Here is a 21,211-nt window from a genome sequence, read left to right on the forward strand (position 1 = left end):
TATGCTGTAGGATATCAGGTGAATATGCTGTGTCACCCAGATCCAGGACAACGCTTATGACTCTGACTGGAGGCTGTTGTGTCTCTGATTGGTTAGATAAAGTCTGGTACCCTGGAGTTGTGATGTTTGAGGAGATTCCCTGGTTGTTTGGTTAATAATGCAGAAGACTGGAGGCGACGGTTAGAAGACATCAATCAGACGTCCTGAGACAGACACAGGGGGAAGCTAGGGGGTTTACCTGTAGTGTGTGTGTGTGTGTGTGTGTAGCTCGGGGGGCTTATCTATAGCTACCACTCTGTGATGGAGGCTGTAGTCGAGTGATATTACCGTGGTGTGCTGAAATGAGTGATATTAACGTGGTGTGCTGAGATGAGTGATATTAACGTGGTGTGCTGAGATGAGTAATATTAACGTGGTGTGCTGAGATGAGTGATATTAACGTGGTGTGCTGAGATGAGTGATATTAACGTGGTGTGCTGAGATGAGTGATATTAACGTGGTGTGCTGAGATGAGTGATATTAACGTGGTGTGCTGAGATGAGTGATATTAACGTGGTGTGCTGAGATGAGTGATATTAACGTTGTGTGCTGAGATGAGTGATATTAACGTGGTGTGCTGAGATGAGTGATATTAACGTGGTGTGCTGAGATTTAGTGCCGCCTTAAGGGTGGACACTTTTCTGTCGTTTTTATGACGCTGTCTTAGTCTTGGTTTTCTCCCTGGCTAGTTTGGGATAGCATTTGTTTATGTTTCTGCTCAGGGCTGTTTGTGTTGGTGATAGTCGTGTGTTGTTCATATCCCAATGAGACTAACCAATTATAGTTCAGAAAGGGAACAACTTCGTGTTTGTCTGAGCTGGGATGATTTCATTTGACGTTCAACATAAGGAGTTTACGTTGAGGGAGTTGAAAAGTCTGTGTAAATGTACAGACATTGAACCAAGCTGTGATCACAAAGTTATCATTGTGAATTCCAGTCCCACGTCTACATGCTAATTGAGCACTCATAACAGGTACACTACAAAAGTCTAATTCTAGACAAGACATCAAACTACAGATTTTGTGGGTACACATTTTCAATCTCCTTTTTAATGTGATTAAGGATGCATTTGGAAGTCTGTGCTTGGTCCTTTAATCATGGCCGCCAGGCCTGAAAAAACATAGGTGAGCTCAGAGCTGTTCAGGAAGAGACCCTTTGTTAGTGGTACTCTAGATCCTGGCACACACTGCCGCGGGACATTTACCAATCATGATCAAATAGGATTGCCTGTGCGTTATTTTCACTTGACACTTGGAGAGCTTACAGGCTGCTGGTCAGAAAAGCGTAAGTGATAGAACGAGAGAGGGAGAGAGAGGGTGAAAGAGAGAGGGTGAACGAGAGAGGGAGAGAGAGGGTGAAAGAGAGAGGCTGAGAGAGGGTGAAAGAGAGAGGCTGAGAGAGGGTGAAAGAGAGGCTGAGAGAGGGTGAAAGAGAGAGGATGAGAGAGGGTTAAAGAGAGAGGCTGAGAGAGGGTGAAAGAGAGAGGGAGAGAGAGGGAGAGAGAGGGTGAAAGAGAGAGGGAGAGAGAGGGCGAAAGAGAGAGGGAGAGAGAGGGTAAAAGAGAGAGGGAGAGAGAGAGGCTGAGAGAGGGAAAGGTAAAGAGAAATAAAGGGATTGAGAGGATCTCTCATATGGCAGTTTTCTCGTGTTAACTTTGAAAGTGATGCATCTTCATTTTGAGGAAAAATAAAATATGAGGAAAAAGAGAAACGTCAATTAATTAAAGCAACAAAAAACACCTAATTTACCTCACCAACATCTGTCCATTTGTTAAGTCTGTTTACGTTGACTAGTTCAACAAGGAAAACATAAAACAAGCTTCACAGAGGATGCTAAATCCCGCCCCCTGCTTTCTTTCTCTCTCTTTCAATCTCTCTGAGGTCTTGACATTTGTAGACAGGTCTCGCAGCACTGCATCCATTTTGTTACTTCATGAATATTTAATCAGGCCCTGCCAAATTAGCCCATGTATAATTTAGTGGCGGCATGTTGTTGTCTACCAATATGGCGTCTCCGCCGCCATTATGGAGTCATCAGTATTTATAACAAGTATTAGTCTTCCCTCTCTCTCGGTTGGTGCAGAGATACATGGTGGCGAGGACGTACCGATCATCAGTCAGCCGTTTGTTTTCCGACCCCGCTGTCTCCACGGAGACAAAGGGACAAATCATTAAGTTAGCATAGACAGTGACACGCCATGCCTCTTTCGTCCAATCAGGACTGCCGGATGGATTCGTAACTCTTTACAGCCTCAATGTAGTTAGGCCTTTCCATTGTAGTGATACAGGGAGGTGGGTGGTATCCTATGTGCCTTAACTTTTGATGTAAAAATGGATGCCTGTTCCTTATAATTGTGGCATATCATAACAGAGAAATTAATCAATATCAGGTGATTGGTATATTGTGAATGTAATCATGTATTCATCCCCACAGGTGTCTGAAATGTGCTGATGCACCATGCTAGAAGAGCTGCCTCACCAACTTGGACATCAAGGCCTTCATCCCCAGCATCTCAAACAAGGCAAGAAACCTATTTCTCACTGGGTCTTGGTGATAATGTACATACAGTAATAGGTATACATTAACATTGTATACCTGCGTGCAGAGCCGTTGTGTAGTGGTAACATTCCCCAGCATAGTCACATATGCGACTCCCAACCGTTCCCACTGTTTCTCTCCCACGTGACTGTCTCTGATTTACAGTCTGTGTCAAAACACCTACAAATATATATATATAGCCATTGTATACCGTCAAACTCAAAGACAATGCTGATTTGAACATTCATTCTGAACTACTTATTATACTACATAAATTGAACAATTGAACCTTGACCCTTTCTTCAGCTCACTATGATGCTTCAATATCAATACGTGTCTGTGTTTGTATGTGTCAAACTACTATGGGGCGGCCAAGGCCATCCTATCGGACAACTTTGTGAGGCTGATGGGCTGTGTGGGATGGTGGGCCCCACGTAGGCGCTCTGTTTGGGGGGCTGCAACCTCTTTGCCTCCGAGGAAGGACCCATCAACATTGGGGGCCTGCAGCAGTTTGCTGTTGAGGTAATGTATTGCATTTTGGCAAGAGAGATGCATACTTTTGACCTCAGTATTGAACTGCAAAAAAAAATAGAAAGAGAACACATTTTCACATTTTTGTTCTAGCCCAGAACTATGTAGGCTGAAATCCAGAGCTTTTTGGCATGAAAAGGAGTGGACTGTTGGCACAAACATACTGGTACCCAGGCTAAGAACTTTCAGCTACACTATTACAGTACAATCTGTGAAGCATTGCCAGGTTGTTGCTGTAAATGACAATGTATTCTCAGTCAACTCACCTGGTAATATAAAGGAATGAATCAAGTCAAATTGTACCGATGGTCCTGATATAACAACTAATGCTCCCTGTCCTGTATTGTTTTAGTTGGGAAAAAAACACTCAGTCACTCTCTCCCCCATCTGCTTCCTTTCTCTCTTCCCTGTCCTCCCTCTCTTCCCTGTCCCCCTTCCTCCTCTCCCCAGTCCCACTCCTTCCTTCTCTGGGTTGTAAAGCGTGTGTCTCCATCAGAGTGACAGCTCCTCTCTTCCTAAATGCTAAAGGTCACAGATGTTTATCAAACTCATGATTAGATAACCCCTTCTGAGAGGGCCATCACAATCCTGCCTCCACAAACACACGCACATGCACCCATATAAACACACACACACGCGAGCACGTGCACGCACGTACACACAGACCTACACACAAACACACTCTCACTCTCTCTCTAACACACATAATCATAAATAGACACACATAATACAGGCACACACACATAAACACACACACATAAACACACACACTCGCTCCTCAGGTTAGTTCTCCAATACAGGAGAAAAGGGCATTGCCTCGATTGAAGTTAGTTGTAAACAAGGGGCTTCTGTGAGCACCAAATCCCATTAGGTGTCACAGGACATCCCAGCCTGCCCAGGTAAACAGTGTAAACAGTGAGGGAGAGAGTGGGATGCCTACAGTACACAGGGATCCCTATACAGTAGGTACAGGAGAAAGAGTCAATTTAATACCCAACATTCTGAAAATACACTATATATACAAAAGTATTTGGACACCCCTTCAAATTAGTGAATTCAGACATTTCATCCACATCCGTTGCTGACAGGTGTATAAAATCAAGCACAAAGCCATAGACAAACAATCTCCGTAAACAAACATTGGCGGTAGAATGGCCTTACTGAAGAGCTCAGTGACTTTCAACGTAGAACTGTCATAGGATACCACCTTTCCAACAAGTTAGTTCGTCAAATTTCTGCCCTGCTAGAGCTACCCCGGTCAATTGTAAATGCTGTTATTGTGAAGTGGAAACGTCTAGGAGCAACAACAGAGCCCTGACCTCAACCACATCGAACACCTTTTGGGATGAATTAGAACGCCAACTGCAAGCCAGGACTATTTCGCCCCACATCAGTGCCTGACCTCACTAATGCTCGTGACTGAATGGAAGCAAGTCCCCTCAACAATGTTCCAACATCTAGTGGAAAGCCTTCACAGAAGAGTGGATGCTGTTATAGCAGCAAAGGGCGGACCAACTCCATATTAATATCCATGATTTTGGAATTAGCAGTTCGACGAGCAGGTGTCCACATACTTTTGGTCATGTAGTGTATTTAATTTAGCCGACCTTACTTGTCCGATATCCAGGCTATTGAGCTCACATTCTGTAGCTGTGCATAATTAATTAAGGTTCCATTATCATAGCATCCACATAAAAACAATTACCATATTGTGTCAGAGGTTCCCTTGTAAATACAATTATGATACTGTAAACTATCATAACTGCAATAACTGCAGGTGTGGTAGCATGGCTCAACACAGACCCACCACCAAAAGCATCAGTCCTCCATCTCAATAAGTACCCGTGGGTTTAAAGATTGACTGTAATAATTTTGTTAAAATTTCAGCTGGTCAATTCCTCTCTTGTCAAATGTCACATAATATTGTGCTATTCCTCTTTTGGAATGCCCCTCACATTAAAACCCCAGCCCACACAGGGCTTTGACCTTTGTCCAATGAGACAACCATAAATGTCAAGTCCATATTAACTTCTCCCTGCCCTGAAAAGGATACTGTACAATTTATTTTTATTTTTATCCTTCACCATTTTTGCTTTAACATTTAGACATTCTGTTGTTTTTCATTCCAGGTTTACAGCAAGATGGTAATTCCTGAGGTTCGTAATCCTGACCTGCTGCCTCCAGATCAGATGTCGGACAGCTTTCATGTCAAGATCGCTATGATTGGCTGTGGCCCGGTGACCGTCAACTGTGCCTCCTACCTGGCCAGACTGGGGTATGACGTCACTGTGTTCAATTAACAGGCATATATTGGAGGTTTGAGGTAGATGGGCTCAATTAGTATTACTAATTTCCAGTGAGTAACGATAATTTGGCTATATACACAGGGTACCAGTACCGAGTCGATGTGCAGGGGTAAGGACGTAATTGAAGTAGATACATTACATGACTAAAAGTATGTGGACACCTGCTCGTCGAACATCTCATTCCAAAATCATGGGCATTAATATGGAGTTGGTCCACCATTTGCTGCTATAACCGCCTCCACACTTCTGGGGAAGGCTTTCCACTACATGTAAGAACATGATTCCACAAAAGCATTAGTGATGTCAGGCACTGATGTTGGGCGTTTAGGCCTGGCTCGCAGTCAGCGTTCCAATTCATCCCAAAGGTGTTCGATTGGATTGAGGTCAGGGTTCTGTGCAGACAAGTCAAGTTCTTCCACACTGATCTTGACAAACCATTTCTGTATGGACCTCGCTTTGTGCACGAGGGCATTGTCATGCTGAAACAGGAAAGGGCCTTCTCCAAACTGTTGCCACAAAGTTGGAAGCACAGAATCCTCTTGAATGTCATTGTATGCTGTGAAATAAAATTAACAAGTCATTAAAGTGCAGCAGTAAAATAACAATAGTGAGACTATATACTAGGGGGTACCAGTACAGAGGTTGTTGTCCTGGCACCACATGGCCAGGTCTCTGACCTCCTCCCTATAGGCTGTCTCGTCGTGGGCGGTGATCAGGCCTACCACTATTGTGTCATCGACAAATGTAATGATGGTGTTGGAGTCGTGCCTGGCCGTGCAGTCATGAGTGAACAGCGAGTACAGGAGGGGACTGAGCACGCACACCTGAGGGGCCCCTGTGTTGAGGATCAGCATGGCAGATGTGTAGTTGCCTTCCCTTACCACCTGGGGCCAGCCCGTCAGGAAGTCCAGGATCCAGGGAGGTGTTTAGTCCCAGGGTCCTTAGCTTATTGATGAGCTTTGAGGGCACTATGGTGTTGAACGCTGAGTTGTAGTCAATGAACAGCATTCTCACATAGGTGTTCCTTTTGTCCAGGTGGGAAAGAACAGTGTGGAGTGCAATAAAGATTGCATCATCTGTGGATCTTTTGGGCGGTATACAAATTTGAGTGGGTCTAGGGTTTCTGGGATAATGGTGTGAGCCATGACCAGCTGTTCGAAGCACTTCATGGCTACAGACACGGATTAACTTCTTATGTCTGCCATCCCGTTAATTAACCTCTTAAAGCTAGGGGGCACTATTTTTATGTTTGTACACCTAGCATCAAGTAGCTTGGTCACGAAAATCAGAAAAGCAATTAAATTAATCGTTTACCTTTGATGATCTTCGGATGTTTTCACTCACGAGACTCCCAGTTACACAATAAATGTTCCTTTTGTTCCATAAAGATTATTTTTATATAAAAATACCTCTGTTTTTTTGGCGCATTATGTTCAGAAATCCACAGGAAAGAGCGGTCACGACAACGCAGACAAATTCCAAATAGTATCCGTAATGTCCACAGAAACATGTCAAACGTTTTTTATAATCAATCCTCAGGTTGTTTTTAAAATATATAATCAATAATATATCAACCGCAACTATCTTTTTCAGTAGGAGAGGGAAAGGCAATGGCTGCCCAAACTCTGTTACACATACAAAACACTGCTGGCACCCGGCCATACAATGACGCGATGTTATCTTTCTCGCTCATTTTTCTAAATAAAAGCCTGAAACTATGTCTAAAGACTATTGATACCTTGAGGAAGCGATAGGAAAATGAATCTGGTTGATATCCCTTTAAATGGGGCAAAGGCAGGCTATGGAACATGGAGTTTTCAAAATAGAAGCCACTTCCTGGTTTGATTTTCCTCAGGGTTTCGCCTGCAATGTCAGTTCTGTTATACTCACAGACAATATTTTGACAATACTAATAATAATATGCATATACTAGCAACTGAGACTGAGGAGCAGGCCGTTTAGTTTGGGCAACTTATTCATCCAAGCTACTCAATACTGCCCCCCAGCCATAAGAAGTGAAATAAATAACAGTAATCAGATAAATTAAAGTAAAGTCACGACATATTGTCACGGGATATTGTTATCCACATCAGCACCAACAATGTTAGGATGAAACAGTCAGAGGTCACCAAGAGCAACATAACTTCAGCGTGTAACTTAGCTAGAAGGATGTGTTGGCATCAAGTAATTATCTCTGAGTGATGAGCTCTACAGCAGACTCGCACATCTCAATCGCTGGTTGAAAATAGTTTTCTGCCCCTCCTAAAAGATCAAATGTGTGTATAACTGGTCTTCTTTCTGGGACTCCCCTAAAAACAGGATCAAGCCTGGCCTGCTGATGAGTGACGGACTCCATCCAAGCTGGAGGGGTGCTGTCATCTCATCTATCAACATAGACAGGGCTCATTTACACAAAAAAATACTGTTTTTTTCGTCTTTTGAGCTTCATGTCATGAAATCTACGCAGCCTTCTAATTCTGTTTCAGGCCTCCTGGGCTGTATACAGTGTTCCTCACTGAGTTCCCTGAATTCCTATCCGACCTCATAGTCATGGCAGATAATATTCACATTTTTGTTGAAAAGCTTTCGGAGCCATCATCGGCTCAGTGGAGTTTGTCCAACGTGTTTTCAGACCTACACATACCCTGGGTCTAGTTTTGTCCCGTGGAATAAATAATTCTGGATCTAAATGTTTTTCCTCATATTCCTGGACTATCTGACCGCCATCTTGTTACCATCTTGTTACATTTGCAATCACAACAAATAATCTGTAAGCTTGGAAGCAAGCTTCCAGAAAATTAGAACAGAAATGGCACTACACCAAACTGGAAGTCTTCTGACTAGCTTGGAAAGACCGTACCGTGTAATATCAAAGAGCCCTCACAGCTGCTTGATTACCCTACTTTTCCAACCTAATTGAGGAGAATAAAAACAATAAAAAATATTTTTTTGATACTCTCGCAAAGCTAACTAAAAGGCAGCATTTCCCAAGTGAGCATGGCCTTCACTTCAGCGTGATTAATTAATTTACTTATTTGAAGAAAACATCATGATCATTAGAATACAAATGACGGACTCTTATTTGAATCTCTGTATTTCTCCAAGACTCAATTGTCCTGAGTCTGGCCAGAACTGCCAGGACCTAGGATCAATTGAGACAATCAAGTTTTTTAATCCTGTATCTCTCGACACATTCACAAAAATAGTCATGGCCTCTAAATCTTCCAGTCCGGACTTGACCTACTTGACTTCAACTCAGCTACTGAAACAATCGTAAGTTTCGGTGTTCTTCAAGGTTCTGTTTTAGGACCACTATTACTTTTACTATATATTCTACCTCTGGTGATGTAATATTTCAAGGGCAGCTTTGTTCCATCTTCATAACATTTTTGTCCACAAATGCAGAAAAACTAATCCATGCTTTTGTCACTTCTAGATTAGACTACTGCAATGCCCTACTCTCCGGCTACCCAGATAAAGCATTAAATTAACTTCAGTTAGTGCTAAATACGGCTGCTAGAATCTTGACTAGAACCCCAAAATTCGATCATTTTACTCCAGTGCTAGCCTCTCTACACTGGCTTCCTGTTAATGCTCATGGTTTTACTGCTAACCTACAAAGCACTACATGGACTTGCTCCTACCTTTCTCTCCCATTTGGTCCTGCTGTAGATACCTTCACGTACACTACGGTCACAAGACCCAGGCCTCCTTATTGTCCTGAGAATTTTTAAACAAACAGCTGTAGGCAGGGCTTTCTCCTATAGAGCTCAGTTTTTGTGGAATGGTCTGCCTATCCATTTGAGAGACGCAGATTCGGTCTCAATCTATAAATCTTTACTGAAGATTAATCTCTTCAGTAGTTTCTATGATTGAGTGTAGTCTGGTCCAGGTAGTGGTGAACCGCCCTTGTTGTCTTTGTATGGCCAGCTCCCCTCTCTCCACTGGGATTCTGTGCCTCTGACCGTACTACGGGGGCTGAGTCACTGGCTTAGTAGTGTTCTTCCATGCCGTCGCTAGGAGGGGTGCGTCACTTCGTTCCAGGATTATGTTGCTATACTCCACTTGAGTGGGTTGAGTCACTGATGTGATCTTCCTGTCACGCTCGTGCGGTGGAGAAGATCTTTCATGGGCTATACTCAGCCTTGACTCAGAGTAGTAAATTGGTGGTCTGTTGATATCCCTCTAGTGGTGTGGGGGCTATGCTTTAGCAAAGTGGGTGAGGTTATATCCTGCCTGGTTGGCCCTGTCTCGGGGTATCGTCGGACAGGGACATAGTTCCCCCCCCAACTCAGCCTCCAGTATCTATGCTGCAATAGTCTGTGCCGGGGGGCTAGGATCACGTAAAATTCTCCTGTGTTATCTGGTGTCCTGTGTGTAAGTATGCTCTATCTAATTCTCCCATATCTCTCTCTCTCTCTCTCTCTCTCTCTCTCTCTCTCTCTCTCCACTCCCAGAGGACCTGAGCCCTAGGACCATGCCTCAGATCTACCTGGCCTGAGGACTCCTGGTTGCCCCCATCCCCAGTCCACCTGGTCGTATCTCTCTCTCTCTCTCTCTCTCTCCACTCCCAGAGGACCTGAGCCCTAGGACCATGCCTCAGATCTACCTGGCCTGAGGACTCCTGGTTGCCCCCATCCCCAGTCCACCTGGTCGTATCTCTCTCTCTCTCTCTCTCTCTCTCTCCACTCCCAGAGGACCTGAGCCCTAGGACCATGCCTCAGATCTACCTGGCCTGAGGACTCCTGGTTGCCCCCATCCCCAGTCCACCTGGTCGTGCTGCTGGTCAAGTTTTTGCTGTTTTGTCTGTGGCTATGGAACTCTGACCTGTTCACTGGACACGCTACCTTGTCCCAGACCTGTTGTTCTCGACCCTCTCTCTCTCTCGCTCCCTCTCTCCCGCACCTGCTGTCTCGACCTCTGAGTGCTTGGCTATGAAAAGCCAACTGACATTTACTCCTGAGGTGCTGACCTGTGGCACCCTCTATAACCACAGTTATTATTATTTGACCCTGCTGGTCATCTATCAATGTTTGAACATCTTGAAGAACGATCTGGCCTTAATGTCCATGTACTCTTATATTCTCCACCCGGCACAGCCAGAAGTGGACTGGCCACCCCTCAGAGCCTGGTCCTCTTTAGGTTCACCACTCACCACTTACACACACACACACACACTCACCAAACCATAGACACACTATGCTCACACACAACACTCTCACTGTCAAGAGCTATGCACCCATCACCAGGAAAATGTCAGTGACATTAATAACGACAAAAGCAACCTAAAGCCCTAAACAAACAGGTACAGGGCAGAGAAAACAATTAGAAGCTACAGTGGGGAAAGCTAAGTGACAAAGACACTTCCTCCGGCGTGGGGCATCCATCTGGTCATTGTCTGAATGCCATAGCCAGGAAAAAGGCCAATCAATACTAGTCATCCAGCTCACCTAACCGTGATTAATTTGATTTATTCCTAATTATTTATTTATTTGATGGAGAGAGAGAGAAAAGAAGGGAGGAGAGAGAGAGATAAAAAGTAAGAGAGAGAAATAGATGGAGGTGGAGAGGGAGAGGGGTGAGAAAGAAAGATGGAGAAAGAGAAGAAAGGGAAGCATGGGGAGAAGAAAGAGATAAAAGAGAGAGAGAGACAACATTCCTTGAGGTTGGCTAGACAGGAGTGAGGGGATGAAGGGAGGGGAGGTAGCTATTGCTTCTTGCCGTCTGACCTTTTCTTCAAGGCTTTATTAATCTCCAGAAATGAATTCCGTTAAGATGGCCTCTCAATTAATTTAATTAAGAGAAAGAGTGTGAGGGAAATGAGAAGGAAGACGTTGTCCCAACTTCACTCTATTACACCAGTGACAAACACAAACAAATGGGCCGCTGTCATAGCCGTGTCATTTGTCTTTTCCATGTAGTTATCGAACCCCAGAGGAATGTTACCCGACCATGGTCCTATTGTCTCTGTCTCTGAACCTCACTGTGTGTATTTTATGTGATGAATGTCACTGATTATTCACTTACATCAGACGCACATTTAACTCAACCATAAATATCCCTAACTTGCCCACTTTCAGGTTGTCAGAGAGAAGGGACTAGGTAATGAACTCTCTGAAAGACAAGGAATTCCAGGCTGTCTTCATTGGAATTGGTCAGTCACTTGCATCTTTCATGTCTTACCTTAAATAAAATATAAGATATAGCCTCCCGGGTGGCGCAGTGGTTAAGGGTGCTGTACTGCAGCGCCAGCTGTGCCACCAGAGACTCTGGGTTCCCAGGCTCTGTTGTAACCGGCCACGACCGGGAGGTCCGTGAGGTGATACGCAACTGGCCTAGTGTTGTCTGGGTTAGGGAGGGGTTGGCCGGTAGGGATATTGACTCCTGTGGTGGGCCGGGCGCAGTGGGAGGTCCTAACCAGGGTGCAATGGGAGGTCCTAACCTGGCAACCTTCCTAACCAAGGTTGCCAGGTGCATGGTGTTTCCTCTGACACATTGGTGCGGCTGGCTTCCGGGCTCGAAGCGTGCTGTGTTAAGAAGCAGTGCGGCTTGGTTGGGTTGTGTATTGGAGGACGCATGACTTTCAACCTTCATCTCTCCTGAGCCCATACGGGAGTTGCAGCGATGAGACAAGATAGTAGCTACTAAACAATTGGATACCATGAAATTGGGGAGAAAACGGGGTAAATATAAATCAAATATTTAGTGTAGCTTGTTGTGCAAAACTCGATCCTTAACCAGATATGTTTTTTTTTATACTGTAAGACTATTTGGTGGAATGTGCTGTGTTGCTGCCCGGGCAAGTAAAATGTCCTGAAGACAACGTTAATTTGCTTTGACTCTAGTGTTCCGTTTGTACAAAAAAAGAAACCAAGCTAAGCATCACACCATTCTTCTGCCTAAATTCCCTTTAGGACACAAGGCGAGACCCAAATGCAGACACAGGAGGCAGATGGTTGAACGCCGATATTTTTTACATCCAAAGGGTTAGGCAAAAGGCCGGTTGGGGACAGGTGAGAGTTCATAAACCATGTCCGAGTCCAAACAGTACCAGGTGATAGGCAGGCTCGAGGTCAGGACAAGCAGGGGTTCAGAGAACAGGTCCAAGTCCAAACAGTAACAGGTGATAGGCAGGCTCGAGGTCAGGACAGGCAGGGGTTCAGAGAACAGGTCCAAGTCCAAACAGTACCAGGTGATAGGCAGGCTCGAGATCAGGACAGGCAGGGGTACAGAGAACAGGTCCAAGTCCAAACAGTACCAGGTGATAGGCAGGCTTGAGGTCAGGACAGGCAGGGGTTCAGAGAACAGGTCCAAGTCCAAACGGTACCAGGTGATAGGCAGGCTCGAGGTCAGGAGAGGCAGGGGTTCAGAGAACAGGTCCAAACGGTACCAGGTGATAGGCAGGCAAACGGTACCAGGTGATAGGCAGGCTCGAGGTCAGGAGAGGCAGGGGTTCAGAGAACAGGTCCAAGTCCAAACGGTACCAGGTGATAGGCAGGCTCGAGGTCAGGAGAGGCAGGGGTTCAGAGAACAGGTCCAAGTCCAAACGGTACCAGGTGATAGGCAGGCTCGAGGTCAGGAGAGGCAGGGGTTCAGTCCAAACGGTACCAGGTGAGAGGCAGGGGTTCAGGCTCGAGGTCAGAGGGGTTCACAGGTCCAAGTCCAAACGGTACCAGGTGATAGGCAGGCTCGAGGTCAGGAGAGGCAGGGGTTCAGAGAACAGGTCCAAGTCCAAACGGTACCAGGTGATAGGCAGGCTCGAGGTCAGGACAGGCAGTGGTCAGGCAGGCAGATATGGTGTCAGGACAGGCAAGGGTCAAAACCAGGAGGGCTAGGAAAAAAACAGAGACTGGGAAAAATAGGAGCTAGGAGAAATGCTGGTTGACTTGGCAAAACAAGACGAACTGGCAAAGAGAATCAGGAAACACAGGGTTAAATATACCGGGGACTAATGGGGAAAACAGGATACACCTGGAGGTGGTTGGAGACAATCACAAAGACAGGTGAAACAGATCAGGGTGTGACAAATTGCGTTCCGACCACTCCCTCCACACACCAAACGGCGTGCTGAGTGAGCACACGAGCTCCCGTTAGGCCTACAGAAATAAATGTCTATAAAAACGTATCTAAATGATGGGATACACAAGCTACATTAACTGCCAAATGACGACCACTTCATCACATATTCAAAATGGACTGGTTAATTGAAGTAGGATAATATGTGTTCCAACAACGAGCTGCAGTTCAGGAATAATAATGCTCGTCAAACATCTCATTACAAAATTATGGGCAATAATATGAAGTTGGTCTGCCCTTTGCTGCTATAACAACCATCACGCATCTGGGAAGGCTTTCCACTAGATGTTGGACTGCGGGGACTTGCTTCCATTCAGCCACAAGAGCATTAGTGAGGTCGAGTACTGATGTTGGCCGATTAGGCATGGCTCTCAGTCAGCGTTCCAATTCATCCCAAAGGTGTTCGATGGGGTTGAGGTCAGGGCTCTGTGCAGGCCAGTCAAGTTCTTCAACACCATTCTCGACAAACAATTTCTGTATGGACCTCGCTTTGTGCACAGGGGCATTGCCATGCTGAAACAGGAAAGGGCCTTCTCCAAACTGTTGCCACAAAGTTGGAAGCACAGAATCCTCCTGAATGTCATTGTATGCTGTGGCATTAAGATTTCCCTTTTTTAGAACTAAGTGGACTAGCACGAACCATGAAAAACAGCCCCAGACCATTATTCCTCATCCACCAAACTTTACAGTTGGCAATATGCATTGGAGCAGGTAGCGTTTTCCTGGCCTCTGTCAAACCCAGATTTGTCTGTCGGACTGCCAGATGGTGAAGCTGTCACTTCTGCTCCCGCTCTTCCCTTCCCCTGGCGCTTGAGGGCACCAGATTACCCTGCATCACACGCTCCTGCCATCCATCACTCACACCAGCCCTCGTCACTCGCATCAGCATTATTGGACTCACCTGGACTCACTTATCACATGTTATTTTCCTCCCTATTCCTGCTGCTGCATTGTATTGTTTTTGTCTTTTGAATTTGTTTCTGATGCTGTTCCTGTTTCGTCTCTGTCTGTTATAATGTTTTTCTCTCCGTACCTGCTTCGTCTCAACAGCGTCATTCCGCGTGACAGAAGCGTGATTCATTACTCCTAAGAATGCCAACACTTGGCATTGGGCATGGAAATCCTAGGCTTGTGTGCTGCTGCTCAGCGATAGAAACCCATTTCATGTTGCTCCCGACGAATAGCTATTGTGCTGACGTTGCTTCCAGAGGCAGTTTGGAACTCAGTAGTGAGTGTTGCAACTGAGGACAGACCGTTTGTGCGCTCTACATGCTTCAGCACTCGGCAGTCCTGTTCTGTGAGCTTGTGTGGCCTACCACTTCACGGCTGAGTCGTTGTTGCTCCTAGACCTTTCCACTTCACAATAACAGCACTTACAGTTACCCGGGGCTGCTCTTGAAGGGCAGAAATTTGACGAACTGACTTGTTGGAAGGTGGCATCCTATGACGGTGCCACATTGAAAGTCATTGAGCTCTTCAGTAAGGCCATTCTACTGCCAATGTTTGTCTATGGAGATTGCATGGCTGTGTGCTTTATTTTATACACCTGTCAGCAACTGGTGTGGCTGAAATAGCCGAATCCACTAATTTGAAGGTGTTTCCACATACTTTTGGCTATGTAGTGTACTTGTGAACTGCTAGGGCCATTTAGAATTGGTTAGCCTAGGCTATAAAGGCCCTAAACATAGACAGGTTCCAAACTTAAAATATGCATAAACATTAGTTTGATAAAGACAAAGACCATATTTTCATTAGAATCGTTACGCATACGCTCACCAAATAGATGCCGTGGCTGTACTTTATCACCATGTGGAATTGTTCATCCATTTAAAAAATCCCAAATAACAAGCAGAATACACTAAATGGAACATCTGAATATTGAAAAGAAGGCAGAATTTGGTTTGTAACCCAGACTCGCCAAATTGAGCCCCGTTTCAGATAATCCAGTAGTGGTGCGTGGGTAAAATCACTGGGGAAGCCAGTGTTGTGTTGTGTTAATTGCATTGTTTGGTCTATAACCTCTTAGTTATATAGGCCTAAGGCTGAGACAATAAGAAGACAGTGGCAGAATCAATTCAACCACACCTTTGTTTCATCACAAAACCAAAGAGCAACATCTGTCCTTTTCAGACATTTTCAGACTACTAAACAAGTATTGATTTAGAATTAGAGAGAGTTACCGCAACTTGCTAAGAAAACAGGAGCTGGCTCCATTAATCAGGCACCATTTCAACTTCAACATTTCAACATTATTAGTCTAATACAGTGACAACTAAAATACACCAAAACTATTTGGTCCAATCAACGTAAGCTAAATATTATGTGGCTGTCCATGGCACTGATTTCTGTGTGTGTGTGTGTGTGTGTGTGTGTGTGTGTGTGTGTGTGTGTGTGTGTGTGTGGGCTTGCAAGTAGAAGAAAAAAAACATGTTGACTCACACTACTTGTAGGGAAAAGCCAATGCCATCCTCTTCTTTATATTGCCTAAATGGTCTATGACTCTGTCATACAGTACACACTTTAAGTTTTAGTTGTCCTAGGCTACCTGGCTAAAATGCTTGCTCGTTAACCGAACTTCCTTTCATGGGCAATGATTTGCCAGGCCAGCTAGTTAACATTAGCCTACTACATCTAGCTACATATTGAACTTCCGTCCTCTCAGGCCAGAGGCACAATTTATGGTTGGATCAGAATCACTGTTATAATCGTTGGCCAGTATGGAGAATTAAGTAAAACCACAAGTCCAAATCCCTATCCATATCCATGGCTAATTTAGGAAAGGGACGATTTTAGCTAGTCACCGGAGGACAAGAACACAATGAGATGCAACAGTTCAAGTTGTTTCTGTCAATGACGTTTGGTTTCTGATGTGATGTGATCAGTGTGTGAAGCCAAATCAAAACTGGCTTCCCTAAACACTTTTTTTTTGTGTACCAGGACCATTTACAGCTGAGCTCACTCAGTTTAGCTTAATGCTGATTGGCTATTATTACATATTTTTTCTAATCAAGGGAGGCCAAATGCTCGCTGGCTTCCCTTGTATTCAATTCTATGGGCAGCAACAATGTCATACTATTTTTGATCAGACAGCATCAGATAGATGGGCTACATTTTTGTTCACATTTTAGTCATTTAGCAGACACTTATCGAGAGCGACTTACAGTTAGTGCATTCATCTTAAGATAGCTGGGTAGGACAACTACATCACAAGCATAGAATGTAACTTGTTCGTCAATAACATAGCTCTCAGTAGAGTCAGAGCTAGTGGGGGGTCAAGTGCCAGTGCTGGTTAAGTGTTATTTTTATTTTGGTCGAGTTGAGGAGGGGGATTATTTAAGATACTTTTTGAAGAGGTAGGGTTTAATATGTTTTTCAAAAGATGGGCAGAGACTCTGCTGTCCTAGCTTCAGGGGGAAGGATGTTGTCCAGGGTCACGCCAAAGTTCTTTGCGCACTCTGAGGGCGAAACTGTGGAGGTGTCAACTGTGATGGAGGTGTCTTTGAGCGGGCAGACCTTCCCCAGGAGGAAGAGCTTTTCCGTCTTGTCGAGATTGAGTTTGAGGTGATGAGCCTACATCCAAGTTGAGATATCTGCCAGGCACACAGAGATGTGTGTCACCACCTAGGTGTCAGAAGGGGGGAAGAAGAAAAGTAGTTGAGTGTCATCTGCATAGCAATGATAGGAGAGACCATGTGAGGATATGACGGAGCCGACTGCATAGTTTAGTAGAGGATAGGGCCTAGAACCGAGCCCAGGGGCACTGTTTCGTTCGTTCAAATGCTTTCTCCGGTGAGATAAATTCATCCTCTTGCGAATTGAAGGAAATGTATGAAACACATTTTTTATATACGTATATATATATTTCATTTTTTGGGTTACATTTTTGGGGGAAGCCTGACTTCCCTTAGCACCCATGAATACACGCCACTGAAATGATCACTCTTTGAGAATAGCTGTTCCAGGCATGAGATAGGGATCACTTCGCACTGGTAACTTTTTTCATTTGGGAAAATGTTGTGTTATATTTTGTTTTGTTATACTACGTCATATTTTCAAACTATAAAATAGATGTGTCTTGACTCTGATAAGGGCTCTGGAAATAAGAGCATATTGTCTGCTAAATTGTCACACCCTGACCATAGTTTGCTTTGTATGTTTCTATGTTTTGTTTGGTCAGGGTTTGATCTGAGTGGGCATTCTATGTCGTGTGTCTAGTTTGTCTGTTTCTTTGTTTGTCCTGATATGGTTCTTAATCAGAGGCAGGTGTTAGTCATTGTCTCTGATTGGGAACCATATTTAGGTAGCCTGTTTGGTGTTGGGTTTTGTGGGTGATTGTTCCTGGCTCTGTGTTTGTTGCACCAGATAGGGCTGTTTCGGGTTTTCACGGTTCTTGTTTTTGTATATTGTTCATTTATAATCTACATTAAAGATGTATAAAGATAACCACGCTGAATTTTGGTCCTCCTCTCCTTCTCAGGAAGAATCCCGTTACATAAATAAACAAAACAAGGCTATGCCATTGCACATCCATAAGCTTCTACAAGCAAAAGTCACTGCTGAGGTTACTGATTGTGTTACACAACATAATATAATCAGCTGAAATTATGGTTTCAATAAATGTATCTTAAATGGCATTTGCTTTTTTATTGACTGAATAGACACTGAGTGTACAAAACATTAGGAACATCCGGAGTCAGCCCCAGGTCTTCAGGGCCTTGCCCCGGATGTTCTTTTGCGTATTTTATTTTACCCCCAATTTCGTGGTATCCAATTGGTAGTTACAGTCTTGTCTCATCGCTGCAACTCCCGTACGGACTCGGGAGAGGCAAAGGTCGAGAGCTGTGTCCAAGCCGCACTGCTTCTTGACACAATGCCCGCTTACCCAGGATGCCAGCCACACCAATGTGCCGGAGGAAACACCGTACACCTGGCGACCGAGTCAGTGTGCATACACCCGGCTCGCCACAGGAGTCGCTAAAGCGCAATGGAACAAAGATATCCCTGCCGGCCAAACCCTCCCTCTTGGAACCAAGATGGCGTAGCAGTGAAGACGTGTTTTGTTCGTTTCTCGTGTATTTCTGTATTTTTCGTATTTTTTGTATGTATATTTCAATTTTATTTTCAATCTCTTTTCGATTTTTAATTTGATTATACCTTCCGGTAACCTGCCTCACCCAATGTGATACGGTATCGCTATTATTTTTAATTTTAGAACACATTCAAGAACCTCCAGAAGCTAACCAGCTAATTAGCTATTCAGTCATTGTTAGCCACTGCTAGCGGCTTTTACCTTCTGCACAGATACCAGCCCTGTTCTTAGCCCGGATAATACTCGCCAGTCTCGGTAGTCTCGGTAGTATCGGACTGTCTCTCCACAACAACGCCGGATTCCTGCCGTAATCCCTGGACCACTACTTCTGATCTTCACAGCTAGCTTGCAGCTAGCTAGCTCACAGCTTGCAGCTAGCTAGCTCACCGTGGCACCCAGTACCGAAGCTATCCCTGAGGCCCACCTCCCGGCCTGCTCAGCTGTTCACTCGAACCCCACTCATACACGGCTAGAGTCCGATACTCCACTGGATTCTTGCTGTAAACTCTGGACCTTGTCACCGGATCACCGCTGCTACCGATTGGCTATAGTGGCTAACGCCACTGCCACGAAGCTAGCACCAGTTAGCCGTGAGCCAGGCGCATCTCCCGGCCAGCAAACTAAATTCTACAATACCTCTTTCGCCATCTGGCTTGGATTCTCTGTCGACACGGCGCCCCGCCGCACCACCACGACTGGTCTGCCGACGAATACTCCATCCTCTGTGCCTTCAACCGGCCTCCATCGGAGGGCTACTAACTTTAAACGCCTTGTCGCCTGCTAACGTAGTGGCGGGTTCCCTGTTCCATCTACTGCTGCCCCCTGGACACTATGATTACTTGGCTACATAGCTGATGCCTGCTGGACTGTCCATTAATTACGGTACTCCATTCTGTTTATTTATTTTTTTATCTGTCGGCCCCAGCCGCGAACTCAGGCTCAGTGTGTAGTTAATCCGACCCTCTCCGCCTAGTCATCACCATTTTACCTGCTGTTGTTGTGTTAGCTGATTAGCTGTTGTTGTCTCACCTGTTATCATCACCCAGTTCCTGGGTTTACCTCCGCTGTACCCGCACCCCACCATACCCCTGTCTGCGCATTATGCCCTGAATATATTCTACCATGCCCAGAATTCTGCTCCTTTTATTCTTTGTCCCCAACGCTCTAGGCGACCAGTTTTGATAGCCTTTAGCCGCACCCTCATACTACTCCTCCTCTGTTCCGCGGGTGATGTGGAGGTAAACCCAGGCCCTGCATGTCCCCAGGCACCCTCATTTGTTGACTTCTGTGATCGAAAAAGCCTTGGTTTCATGCATGTCAACATCAGAAGCCTCCTCCCTAAGTTTGTTTTACTCACTGCTTTAGCACACTCTGCCAACCCTGATGTCCTTGCCGTGTCTGAATCCTGGCTTAGGAAGGCCACCAAAAATTCTGAGATTTCCATACCCAACTATAACATTTTCCGTCAAGATACAACTGCCAAAGGGGGAGGAGTTGCAGTCTACTGCAGAGATAGCCTGCAAAGTAATGTCATACTTTCCAAGTCCATACCCAAACAGTTCGAACTACTAATTTTAAAAAATTACTCTCTCCAGAAATAAGTCTCTCACTGTTGCCGCCTGCTACCGACCCCCCTCAGCTCCCAGCTGTGCCCTGGACACCATTTGAGAATTGATCGCCCCCCATCTAGCTTCAGAGTTTGTTCTGTTAGGTGACCTAAACTGGGATATGCTTAACAGCCCGGCAGTCCTACAATCTAATCTAGATTCCCTCAATCTCACACAAATCATCAAGGAACCCATGTCATCTACAAAATAGCTTCAAATACTATACTCAGCAAACTGGATGCAGTTTATCACAGTGCCATCCGTTTTGTTACTAAAGCACCTTATACCACCCACCACTGCGACCTGTATGCTCTAGTCGGCTGGCCCTCACTACATATTCGTCGCCAGACCCACTGGCTCCAGGTCATCTACAAGTCCATGCTAGGTAAAGCTTCACTGGTCACGATGGCAACACCCACCCATAGCACGCGCTCCAGCAGGTGTATCTCACTGATCATCCCTAAAGCCAACACCTCATTTGGCCGCCTTTCCTTCCAGTTCTCTGCTGCCTGTGACTGGAACGAATTGCAAAAATCGCTGAAGTTGGAGACTTTTATCTCCCTCACCAACTTTAAACATCTGCTATCTGAGCAGTTAACCGATCGCTGCAGCTGTACATAGTCCAACGGTAAATAGCCCACCCAATTTACCTACCTCATCCCAATACTGTTTTTATTTATTTACTTTTCTGCTCTTTTGCACACCAGTATCTCTACCTGCACATGACCATCTGATCATTTATCACAAATTGTAATTATTCGCCTACCTCCTCATGCCTTTTGCACACAATTTATATTGACTCTTTTTTTTTCTTCTGTGTTATTGACTTGTTTATTGTTTACTCCATGTGTAACTCTGTGTTGTTGTCTGTTCACACTGCTATACTTTATCTTGGCCAGGTCGCAGGTGTAAATGGGAACTTGTTCTCAACTAGCCTACCTGGCGAAATAAAAAAATAAACATTTTAAACCCGGGGTCTCCCGGTCTTGGCCGACTGCGACAGAGCCTGGACTCGAACCAGGAT

At 45.0% G+C, this 21,211-nt stretch overlaps 1 pseudogene; it reads left to right on the top strand.

Moving 5' to 3' along the window:
* LOC139376890 (dihydropyrimidine dehydrogenase [NADP(+)]-like) overlaps window positions 1–21,211 on the top strand; it is a 192,698-nt pseudogene that overhangs the window by 78,211 nt on the left and 93,276 nt on the right.

Source organism: Oncorhynchus clarkii, chromosome 20 (genome assembly GCF_045791955.1).
Source record: "Oncorhynchus clarkii lewisi isolate Uvic-CL-2024 chromosome 20, UVic_Ocla_1.0, whole genome shotgun sequence".
Taxonomy (NCBI): Eukaryota; Metazoa; Chordata; class Actinopteri; order Salmoniformes; family Salmonidae; genus Oncorhynchus; species Oncorhynchus clarkii.